This window comes from Phyllobates terribilis, unplaced genomic scaffold (assembly GCF_046119375.1).
Source record: "Phyllobates terribilis strain yellow unplaced genomic scaffold, ASM4611937v1 Scaffold_4__5_contigs__length_816908805, whole genome shotgun sequence".
In the NCBI taxonomy this organism is placed as follows: domain Eukaryota; kingdom Metazoa; phylum Chordata; class Amphibia; order Anura; family Dendrobatidae; genus Phyllobates; species Phyllobates terribilis.
The window spans coordinates 264760895-264773837 of NW_027362764.1; the positions used below are offsets into that span (position 1 = coordinate 264760895).

The 12943-nt window shown below is 40.7% G+C and overlaps 1 protein-coding gene across 1 annotated transcript in view; it reads left to right on the forward strand.

The window, feature by feature from the left end:
• EEPD1 (endonuclease/exonuclease/phosphatase family domain containing 1) overlaps window positions 1–12943 on the forward strand; it is a 161066-nt gene that overhangs the window by 43830 nt on the left and 104293 nt on the right. The gene's annotated exons all lie outside the window — the stretch shown is intronic.

A 12943-nucleotide genomic window follows, 5' to 3' on the forward strand; every position in this document is an offset into this window, starting at 1 on the left:
CACTTTTGTGATATACTGTAAGTGTTGGGCTTAGAACTATCACTACTTTAAAGCTTGAATAAAAAAAAAACTTCTTCTCGTCTCCTGGACTTACTCCTAGACGCTGGCTACTGTGTCACTGGCTGCCGGTCTCCTCACATAAAGAATGTTACATGTTGGCTGCTGCCGATCATCAGCTGCAGATGTCATATGTCACAGTACTATTAGGATTGCTGGTTGTTATGTGACATAAGATTATTAGGTCATGTGACATATTAGGATTGCTGGTCATTATAAGACATTATTATTAGGATGCTGGTCGTTATAAGACATTATTATTAGGATTGCTGGTCGTTATGTGACATTATTATTAGGATTGCTGGTCGTTATGTGACATTATTATCAGGATTGCTGGTCGTTATAAGACATTATTATTAGGATTGCTGGTCGTTATGTGACATTATTATTAGGATTGCTGGTCGTTATAAGACATTATTATTAGGATGCTGGTTGTTATGTGACATTATTATTAGGATTGCTGGTCGTTATGTGACATTATTATTAGGATTGCTGGTCGTTATGTGACATTATTATTAGGATGCTGATCGTTATGTGACATTATTATTAGGATTGCTGGTCGTTATGTGACATTATTATTAGGATGCTGGTCGTTATGTGACGTATTAGGATTGCTGGTTGTTATGTGAATATTAGGATTGCTGGTCGTTATGTGACATTATTATTAGGATTGCTGGTCGTTATGTGAATATTAGGATTGCTGGTCGTTATGTGACATTATTATTAGGATTGCTGGTCATTATGCGAATTTTAGGATTGCTGGTCGTTATGTGACATTATTATTAGGATTGCTGGTCGTTATGTGAATATTAGGATTGCTGGTCGTTATGTGACATTATTATTAGGATTGCTGGTCGTTATGTGACATTATTATCAGGATTGCTGGTCGTTATAAGACATTATTATTAGGATTGCTGGTCGTTATGTGACATTATTATTAGGATTGCTGGTCGTTATAAGACATTATTATTAGGATGCTGGTTGTTATGTGACATTATTATTAGGATTGCTGGTCGTTATGTGACATTATTATTAGGATTGCTGGTCGTTATGTGACATTATTATTAGGATGCTGATCGTTATGTGACATTATTATTAGGATTGCTGGTCGTTATGTGACATTATTATTAGGATGCTGGTCGTTATGTGACGTATTAGGATTGCTGGTTGTTATGTGAATATTAGGATTGCTGGTCGTTATGTGACATTATTATTAGGATTGCTGGTCGTTATGTGAATATTAGGATTGCTGGTCGTTATGTGACATTATTATTAGGATTGCTGGTCATTATGCGAATTTTAGGATTGCTGGTCGTTATGTGACATTATTATTAGGATTGCTGGTCGTTATGTGAATATTAGGATTGCTGGTCGTTATGTGACATTATTATTAGGATTGCTGGTCGTTATGTGAATATTAGGATTGCTGGTCGTTATTCTTTAGTATTATGTCTGGTAATATCCTATACTGTACTCCGCAGCTAAGTCAAGCAGAATAGATTGCTCATGAGTCATCTATGAGGAAGAGGAGACGAGATTTGCTTCTGGGATCCAGCGGTGAATGTATTATTTAGAGCTGTGTGATTGTGACGCTTGTGTTTTGCCCGTGGTTTTCCTGTCGGCTAAGCCCTTTAGGCTTCCCTGTATTCAGCGTGCAGCAGGTCACGTGTCTGTGGCGTCATGGAGGCTGCAGAAGCTGCTCTCCGCTTCTGTCCTTTGAGTGGTTACAGTAATTGCCGGTCAATGAACTCCAAGGCGAGCAGGTCAGGGAAGGCTTGCTCTGGTTTATTACTGTAAGCGTAGGTGCCATATTTTTTTCATTACATGTGTTTCAGTTTTAATTTTACGTAATCCATCTTACCCTTATCCCCTGACCTTCTACTTACTATGCTCCGTACACAGGTAATACAGCATGACTTCGCCTGCTAATGTTTTACTGACAGCATTTTGGTTTTTATTGGTAGCCCGCAGACAACCTTTGGTGGTTTGCCCCTCTTTAATCACCGTAGTCTGAAAAGATCTTAAAGGGATTGTGCAGTCACAAGATATCAATGACCTATCCTAAGAATATTTCATCAGTATCAGATTGGTGGGGTCCAACACCCGGCCCCCCACCTATCAGCATCTATAAGCTGCAGCCAGATGTACACACAATGAACGGAGAGGTGCTTACTGTCAGCCATTGCGGAGCTGGACCCCCACCAATCTGATATTGACGACCTATGCTAAGGATAGGTAATAAATATCTTGTGACTGGACAACCACTTTTAATTACGTGGTTTTTTTTGGTTGGTTTCTTTCTGCCTTTTCATATAGGAGAGATTGTTTTGTTATTATTTTATTAAATACTGTTCACATTTCACACTAAAGAGCTGATTTGAAGTAAACCTGTCAAGTCCGCTGTTAACCTGCTGGTTAATAGCATTATGAAGGTGCTCGGTCACATCACTGAGTGCGACACCTGGGAAAACATTAACTTTATTCCCCCTGGGAGCACTGATGCACTGCAGAGACAGCTGTCAGTCAGTGTGTCGGGGGCATGCTTACAGCCGCTGCTAACAGTATAGTAAGTGATGACAGTAGCCGCGCCCGCACACCTGCATGACTGAAAGCCGGCAGATCCTGGGAGGAATAAAGTTCATTTTCTACCGCCATTTTCTCCTGTATATTAACGCTATCAACCTGCTGATTAAAACCTTATCGCCAAGCTAATAGCGTAATCGGACATCACAGATTCCCTTTAACTACCTATTAAATTAATTTTTCTGGTTATTGTGTGGATACCTTTTACGTGTAGAGTGTTTACTTTTATGTAACATACACCTTCGGCCTGGGACAGCTCATAGAGTTTCACCTCTATGCTGTCTATGCTGACGACACAGATCTACCTCTCTGGACCTGATATCACCTCCTTACTAACCAGAATCCCACAATGTCTGTCCGCTATTTTATTTTTCTTCTCTTCTAGATTACTAAAACTTAACACTGATAAAACTGAATTCATCATCTTTCCCCCACCTCACTCAACCCCCCCCCACCTGACCTATCTATCAAAGTCAATGGCTGTCCACTCTCCCCAGTCCCGGAAGCTCACTGCCTTGGGGTAACCCTTGACTCTGATCTCTCCTTCAAACCACATATCCAAGCCCTTTCCACTTCCTGCCGACTCCAACTCAAAAACATCTCCGGATCCGCACATTCCTCAACCACGAATCTGCAAGAACACTAGCGCACGCCCTCATCATCTGCCGGCTAGACTACTACAACCTCTTGCTCTGTGGCCTCCCTTCTAACACTCTCCCACCCCTGCAATCTATCCTAAACTCTGCTGCCCGACTAATCCACCTGTCCCCCCGCTATTCCCCGGCCTCTCCTCTGTCAATCCCTTCACTTGCTCCCCATTGCCTAGAGACTCCAGTTCAAAACCCTAACCATGGCATATAAAGCCATCCACAACCTGTCTCCTCCATACATCTGTGACCTAGTCTCCCGGTTCATACCTGCACACAACCTACGATCCTCTCAAGATCTCCTGCTCTTCTCCCCTCCTATTTCCTCTTTCCACAATCGCATACAAGATTTCTCCCGTGCATCCCCCCTACTCTGGAATGCTCTACCCCAACATATCAGACTCTCGCCTACCGTGGAAACCTTCAAAAAGAACCTAAAGACCTACCTCTTCTGACAAGCCTATAGCCTGCAGTAACCCTCGCTCCACCACAACACTGCACGACCAGCTGTACCCTCACCTACTGTATCCTCACCCATCCCTTGTAGATTGTGAGCCCTTGCGGGCAGGGTACTCGCTCCTCCTGTACCAGTCGCTGACTCGTTTTTGTTCAAATTATTGTACTTGTTGTTTGCTATGTATACCCCTTTTAAACATGTAAAGCGCCATGGAATTAATGCCGCTATAATAATAAATAATAATAATATGTGCAATGGGTCCTTGAAATAAATATTTTCTGGGCCAGTTCTTTGTATTCACAAAGGCTCCTTTTTTCCAAGCCAAACAAGCCCCGTTTTTCTAACCTTCCATCCAGTGTCGGACTGGGATGCCAAGGGCCCACCAGTAATTAACTCCAGGGCCTTACTTTTCAGCTACATGCAAATAGGATATTATCCTCAATCACAAATTTCAATAACAATGACCTGGGTAGATTGCTAAATTAATAAGATGCTGCTTTTTTCTGTACATAGTGATTAAAGTGAAGTGTGCCAAATATTGCTCATATAAGAGGGTGGAGGCACACTCCTGCACAGGGGCCCACCTGAGGATTCTCCTGTTCTCCTGTGGGCCAGTCCAAGCCTGCTTTCATCCCATGTAATATTCTAATTGGCCACTTTTGAGCTAACTCTAGCCTTCCAACACCCTTTTTAAGATGTTGAGCTACCGGATGGATTTACATAATGTGATCCCCACCTATCTGTATGTAGCCATGTTATAATATCAGTCTCAAGTACCATAAGCCTGCAGTTCTTGTTTATTGGCCTGGATGGATATGTAGGTGCATCTCACTAAATTAGAATATCATCAAAAAGTTCATTTATTTCAGTTCTTTAATACAAAAAGTGAAACTCATATATTATATAGAGTCATTACAAACAGAGTGATCTATTTCAAGTGTTTATTTCTGTCAATGTTGATGATTATGGCTTACAGCCAATGAAAACACAAAAGTCATTATCTCATTAAATTAAAATAATTAACAAAAAACTGTAAAGGCTTCCTAAGCATTTGAAAAGGTCCCTTAGTCTGTTTCAGTAGGTTCCACAATCATGGGGAAAACTGTTGACTTGACAGATGTCCAGAAGGCAGTCATTGACACACTCCACAAGGTCCCAGAGTTACAATTTTAATTTGGAAATCAAGGTCCCAGAGTCTGGAGGAAGAGTGGAGAGGCACACAATCCAAGCTGCTTGAGGTCTAGTGTGAAGTTTCCACAATCAGTGATGGTTTGGGGAGCCATGTCATCTGCTGGTGTAGATCCACTGTGTTTTATCAAGCACTTCATGCTTCCCTCTGCCGACAAGCTTTTCGGAGATGGAAATTTCGGAGATGTCCACACTGCCAAAAGTACCAATGCCTGGTTTAAAAACAACAGTATCACTGTGCTTGATTGGCCAGCAAACTCGCCTGACCTTAACCCCATAGAGAATTTATGGGGTATTGTCAAGAGGAAGATGAGAGACACCAGGCCCAACAATGCAGATGAGCTGAAGGCTGCTATCAAAGCAACCTGGCCTTCCATAACACCTCAGCAGTGCCACAGGCTGATTGCCTCCATGCCACGCCGCATTGATGCAGTAATTGATGCAAAAGGAGCAGAATATAACTCTAAGTAAATCAAACTTCTGTGAAATCAAACTGTCCCCTTAGGAAGCAACACTGATTGATAATCAATTTCACATGCTGTTGTGCAAATGGAATAGACAATAGATGGAAATTATTGGCAAAGGAGTGGTTCTGCAGGTGGGGACCACAGACCACATCTCAGTACCAATGCTTTCTTGCTGATGTTTTGGTCACTTTTGAATGTTGGTTGTGCTTTCACACTCGTGGTAGCATGAGACAGACTCTACAACCCACAGAAGTTGCTCAGGTAGTGCAGCTCATCCAGGATGGCACATCAGTGCGAGCTGTGGCAAGAAGGTTTGCTGTGTCTTTCAGCGTAGTGTTCAGAGGCTGGAGGCGCTACCAGGAGACAGGCCAGTACACCAGGAGACGTGGAGGCGGCCGTAGGAGGGCAACAACCCAGCAACAGGACCGCTACCTCCACCTTTGTGCAAGGAGGAACAGGAGGAGCACTGCCAGAGCCCTGTAAAATGACCGCCAGCAGGCCACAAATGTGCATGTGTCTGCACAAACGGTTAGAAACCGACTCCATGAGGGTGGTATGAGGGCCCAACGTCCATAGATGGGGGTTGTGCTCACAGCCCAACACCGTGCAGGACGCTTAGCATTTGCCACAGAACACCAGGATTGGCAAAGTCGCCACTGGCACCCTGTGCTCTTCACAGATGAAAGCAGGTTCACACTGAGCACATGTGACAGACGTGACAGAGTCTGGAGACACTGTGAGAGCGATCTGCTGCCTGCAACATCCTTCAGCATGACCTTTTTGGCAGTGGGTCAGTAATGGTGTGGGGTGGCATTTCTTTGGAGGGCCGCACAGCCCTCCATGTGCGCGCCAGAGGTAGCCTAACTGCCATTAGGTACCGAGATGAGATCCTCAGACCCCTTGTGAGACCATATGCTGGTGCGGTTGGCCCTGGGTTCCTCCTAATGCAGGACAATGCCAGACCTCATGTGGCTGGAGTGTGTCAGCAGTTCCTGCAAGATGAAAGCATTGAAGCTATGGACTGGCCCGCCCGTTCCCCAGACCTGAATCCGATTGAGCACATCTGGGACATCATGTCTCGCTCCATCCACCAACGTCACGTTGCACCATAGACTGTACAGGAGTTGGCAGATGCTTTAGTCCAGGTCTGGGAGGAGATCCCACAGGAGACCATCCGCAACCTCATCAGGAGCATGCCCAGGCGTTGTAGGGAGGTCATACAGGCATGTGGAGGTCACACACAATACTGAGCCTCATTTTGACTTGTTTTAAGGACATTACATCAAAGTTGGATCAGCCTGTAGTGTGTTTTTCCACTTTAATTTTGGGGGTGACTCCAAATCCAGGCCTCCATTGGTTAATAAATTTGATTTCACCAAGGACAACATCTGCAAGGAGTTTGTATGTTCTCCCCGTGTTTGCGTGGGTTTCCTCCGAGTTCTCTGGTTTCCTCCCACACTCCAAAGACATACTGATAGGGAATATAGATTGTGAGCCCCGATGGGACAGCGACAATAATGTATGTAAAGCGCTGCGGAATATGTTAGCGCTATATAAAAATAAAGATTATTATTATTATTATTTCTATTGATGATTTTTGTGTGATTTTGTTGTCAGCAAATTCAACTTTGTACGGAACAAAGTATTCAATGAGAATATTTCATTCATACAGATCTAGAATGTGTTATTTGAGTGTTCCCTTTATTTTTTTGAGCAGTGTACAATTCAGTAGGCCAACATTTCGGATTTTAAAAACTTTTTTCAAGCTGGTGTTATAAAGTATTCTAATTTACTGAGATAATGCCTTTTGTGTTTTCATTGGCTGTAAGCCATAATCATCAACATTAACAGAAATAAACACTTGAAATAGATCACTCTGTTTGTAATAACTCTATATAATATATGAGTTTCACTTTTTGTATTGAAGAACTGAAATAAATTAACTTTTTGATGATATTCTAATTTAGTGAGATGCACCTGTATGTATACAGAATTCCATACACTTTGGTTGCTGTTTGGATGTCGTTGTGTTAATAGCTCTGGCACCACATTTTTTTCTTCTCTTATGGAGACATCTTTTCAATTCATTGCTGTATGTGACATAGTAAATGTATTTGAATGATAACGTAAATGAGAATGAGAGGAAATCTCTTTATAAACATGAAAATGACGTGATATGAAAATGAATATGTATAAAATGCAAGTTTCATTTTCATTATATGAACAGAAAGGGTTATTTTTTTTCCCTCTGAATTTTAGTTGAAATTAAGATTTTATTCTTTATTAAAATGCCTTAGTAAAGGAGTGAATAAAACTATTAGAATTTTCCCAATATAAGCTGAAACCAAAGGAGGCCGTTCATACAGTATGTACTGTACCTGTGCGTGTCCAGGCACCGAGACAATGTGATTCAGTTATATTTTATGACTCATGCATTTAACTCCAACCATGAGATCATTGTGATGTTTACTAATTATACCAATGTGTCTCTTCCCCAAGGCGCTTGTCCATGTATTTTGGACCAGAGGTGTAAACCACAAATGTTCTTCCACTTCTAATTGAAAGTTGCAGAACTAAAATGACTTGCAGCTCTTTAAAAGACTTGTTTCCTTTCTCTTTCCCGAAGATGAGCCGTGGGTTCATGATAGTCAACTAAAAAAAAAATACATGGATAAGTTATAACATAGGGAATAAAAATGATCAGCATGTATTATAGCAATAATCTGGTGTATGAGTCACAAGAATACAATTTTTATTTACATCAGTAAGGGATTTGATTGACTCACTCCACTATTCTAAAATCAGGTTCAAGTTGTTGCTGTTTTTATTATTAGCACAGTCAATACGCAAGCAATTGAAAGAAGTATCTCCAACTGTGTATCTACATTACCAGTGAATAACCAACTTTTCTAACAATAGAGTTGAAATATGAGAAATCTGCCTACTGCCACCATTTGTGGCCTCACTGCATTCAACTGATTATTAGGCAGTGATCATTTTCTGATGATAAAACACTCATTGTATGGAAACAACAACACACAGCCTAGTAAGTGACACATCCCTGAAATCTGTGTCTCTGCCCCTACCTCATGCTGTCCTCAGATTACATAGCAAAAACCTGCTGACAGATTCCCTTTAAGCATTCAGCTGTGGCATTAGGTGGGAAATAATGTGGTGTATCAGTGCACTTGCTGGGAATTTTGGTCCTCCCTTGGTGAATATGCCTCATTTACATAAATATTAAAGTTGTTTTTTTGATTGATAGCCACTTGTAGACTTGAACTTCTCTTTTACTACCCTCAGCAGTGAAGTTATTTTCATGACCCTAAAACTCCTACAGAATCCATTTAAACTCAGTAATATAAGGACCCCAATAAGCAACTAACAGGAAAAACAGCAACTTGTCATGGCGTAAGTTAGCAGGACTTGTCTTTTTTTTTTTTTTTTATATTTTCAGCCCGTTCATGCCTTAAAAAATGTTTGTTTTTTTTGTTTTTCAATATTGAACAACCCCTTTAAGACTAAAAAGTAAGTAGTATTGAAATGTTTATTTTAACTAATACACAGAAAGGCATTATATGCTGAAGTGATTATACATACTGAAGGTTTCTATTTGATCTTTACACATATAGGAAGAGACAGTTTATGAATTGAAGTGCAGAAGTTCAGTAAACAAAAAAAAAAAGATAAAAAAGTTGAGACTTTTATTATGGCTTTTGTTATAAGATAACATCACTTTCCACTCCAGATAAACTGGTTGTTGCTGTTACATTTATACTGCTTTTCAAAAGTCTTAAGAAAATTATTTTAACAGCACCTTTTTAAAATCAATAAGGTTTATATGATGTCAGTTTGTTCACTACCTTTTTTTATTGAATGCTTGGGTAAAGGAAAACTACTACACTGTAAGTCCATTCAGATGTCAGAGATAAGGTTGTTGTTCATCGGTGTTTTGGATCAGAAGTCCATCAGTATGTGGTCTGTGTGTCAGTGTGTCACATTTTACCATGAGTCTTTCATCAGTTATTCTCTAGTATGAAAAAAGAAATAAATATATTACAAAGTGTTAATCACGGACAGCACACGGACTGTACATGTATAAAAATGTTTGCAACCAGTGATTTTTCACAAACCAAAGACTTGTGTTGATCATTTTGATCTATGACTCATTTTTTTTGTGGACCACTTGGTCCGCAAAAAAAACATGAATGTGTGAACATCTACAAAAAAACACGAATGTGAAATAATTAAAGGGAATCTGTCACCCACTGGAACCTATCCGACCTCTAATATGGGCATACAGGTGATAGAAATGTGAATCTATACTTACCTGTATGGCCCATATTAGAGGTCTACTTGCTTTGTAATAGCTTTTTATTAAATTAGTTTTGGCAAGCTTGGCGTCCGGGGGACGAGAATAAATCCCCGCTTGTTAGCTTCATTTCAATATTCCCCCCCTCCCTTACACGTCGCAGGGCCCTGTGACGTGCAGTTCCCGGCTGGATCCCGCGCCTGCTCAATTTACCCTCTACGAACGGCGCTCTTGTTCCAGCCGTCTGTGTAGCCTTGTGGAGCAGGAAACTTGTGCGCAGGCGCTGGGAAGGCAGAGTGACTTACCGGCGCCTGCGCACAAGTTTCCTGCTCCACGAGGCTACACAGACGGCAGGAAGAAGAGCGCCGTCCGTAAAGGGTAACTTGTAATATATATCTAAAGTGCAATGCCAACATATGTGTTTGATAATTTTTGTGTATTTATTCTTGGGGTTTTATCACCTAGCTACTATTTTGTAGTATTGTTCTTGATATCTACCTTGAAAAGAATTCTTCAGTGCACACAGCGTTACTGCAAGTTCCGAGCGCAGCACTATCACTGTGTGCTCACATGACAAAAATGTATTTTTTCCGGCAGCGCTCACTCTGGCCTAGTAAGCGCTCTCAATCTACATGGGGGGAACCGGAGGAGCATCAGACACCCTCATTTGCATGTCAGTTTGCTTTTAATGGACATCAAAGGTATTACACAGAAGGTATATAGTGTGTTTGAGGTGACAACCTCCCTTTAAATACAACCCCAATTCCAAAAATGTAAAGATAACAAGAATGTAATGAAAAATGTAAAGATAACAAGAATGTAATGATTTGGAAATCTCTTATAGCCATATTTTATTCACTACAGAACATAGAACACAGATCAGAAGTTGAAAGTTAGAGATTTTTCCATTTCATTTGAAAAAATGTACTCATTTTGAAATTGATGGCCGCAACAGATCTCTAAAAAGTTGGGTTAACAAAAGGTTGGGAAGTGAGGGGACAATTGCAGGAGTTCTGGGAGAGGAATGTTGTCCCATTCTTGTGTGATGTAGGATTGTAGCTGCACATCAGTTCTGGGTCTTTGCAGAATTTTTCATTTCATAATGCGTGAAATATTTTCTGTTGGTAGATCTGGACTGCATATGGCTAGTTCATCACCCAAAATCATTCAGGTATGCAAGACTTTTTCTGAAATAGATGTTATCTGGATGGGAGCATGTGTTGTTCTAAAACTACTATATAATTCTCTGCATTTCAAGATGTGTAAGCTGCCCATGCCATAGGTACTAAAGCAACCTCATACTGTCAGAGATGCATTTGAACTGTGCACTGATAAGCGGGATGGTTTCTCTCCTCTTGAGTCCGCAAGACCTAGCGTCCTTGGTTTCCATAAAAAAAATTCACGTTGTGAATCAATCAGGGACCATTCCAGCAGTGTCAGTACTGGGTCTCCCAGGGCTCGCGTGACATTGTTATGTCAAGTGAGCCTTGCAGCCAATCAGCAGCCGCTTCACTCTCCACTCTTTTGGACAAATCAGACATCCAGTGTAAGTGAAAGAGCTGCTGCTGCTCCCACCTCCTCTGGATGTCAGTTATGTGTGATTGAGTTGAGAGTGAAGCAGCTACTGATTGGCTATAGGGCTCATGTGACATAATAATGTCATTTGATTCCCTTGAGAGCCACTGCTGACACCGCTGGGACAGTGCCTGCACTGGAGGTGAGTATAGTTATTATTTTATAAGATGAAACATTGAGAAGGGGTTGTATTAGCAGGGGACAACCTCTTTAACTTGCATTTGTGGATGGCATGGTGGTATGTGTTCACAGACAATGATCTCTGGAAGTATCCCTGAGCCCATTCTGTGATTTGTATAACTGATTCATGCTTGGCTTTAATGCAGAGCTGCCTGAGGGCCTAGAGATGACAAGCATGCAATACTGACCATCGGCCTTGTACCTTGTGCATATGGATTTCTCTATTAGTAGCTTGACATTATGTACTATAAATGGTGGGATATTCAAAGTCTTTGCAATTTTACATTGAGGAACATTTTTCTGTCGTTGTTGCACAATTTTTAGACGCAGTTGTTCCAAGATTGGTGACCCTCAGACCACATTTGTTCCTGAGAGACTCTGCCTCTCTAACATGCTCTTATTTATACACAGTCATGTGACTTAGTAGAAAATTGACCCTAAAGCTGTTTTTGAGTAGTACCACTTACTTTTACCAGCCTTTTGCTAACCCATTTTTTGGGGATGTTTTGCTGCCATTAATTCCTAAATGTGTTAAGTTTTTCAAAGGAAATGGAGAAATGTCTAAATTTCATCTTCTGATCTGTGTTCTGTATTAATACATTTTGGCTGTAAGAGATTTCCACATCATTGCATTCTTGTTTTCTTTACATTTTACACAGTGTTCCAACTGTTTTGAAATTAGGTTTGTTAAATACGGTACATGATCTGATCAGCTTCTGTCTGCAACATTTTACTTTTTATGCATGAGGTTATTGCATAATAAACATTTACAGGTACAGTATATTCCAATGCTGGGTAAAAGCCAAATTTTACTTTGTGCTTTTGATTCCTTATTAATGTAAACAGGTGTTAATGGATAAGCTGTAATACTGTACATTAAAATCTCTATATCGTTGCATAATGAGGAACTTACATAATACAAGCATTGCAATATCCTGTTACTTATATTACCTAATGTTCCTTGTCTGACTAGTATGTTTTCTCTCATATATTGCAGGGTTCTGAGGACAAGTATTCAGGGTTATCCACAATAATATATTGCTAAGTTCTAACATATTTTAATGTTCCCTGGGAAAATGCGTTATTGATGAAAGCATTGCATTTTGTTCCCTTGTGATACTCACTTGCAATGAATACTTTACTAACTTTTTGTCATTTAGGTTTTTTACTCTGCCATCATCAGTTTGATCAGCATGAAATTTTAAAAGGATTTTTCCCTATTTTAAAACGTATTCTGTATGGGCCAGGGTTGAGGAATTAAAACTAAAAAACCTGTGCATAGCTCCTGAGTCAGTGCCGTTCATCCCCACTGGCTTCTGTGCCATCCATTGATCTTCTGGAATAAACTATTGTTGGCTGCAGCCTAACAGTCTGCTGATGGGTTGCAACCATCACCTTCCGTCTGAACAAAAAGTGCTGAAACTTCCCTTTGTTCACTCTCTCCAGGATGTAGGGTGCCTGACATTGTCCAATACCC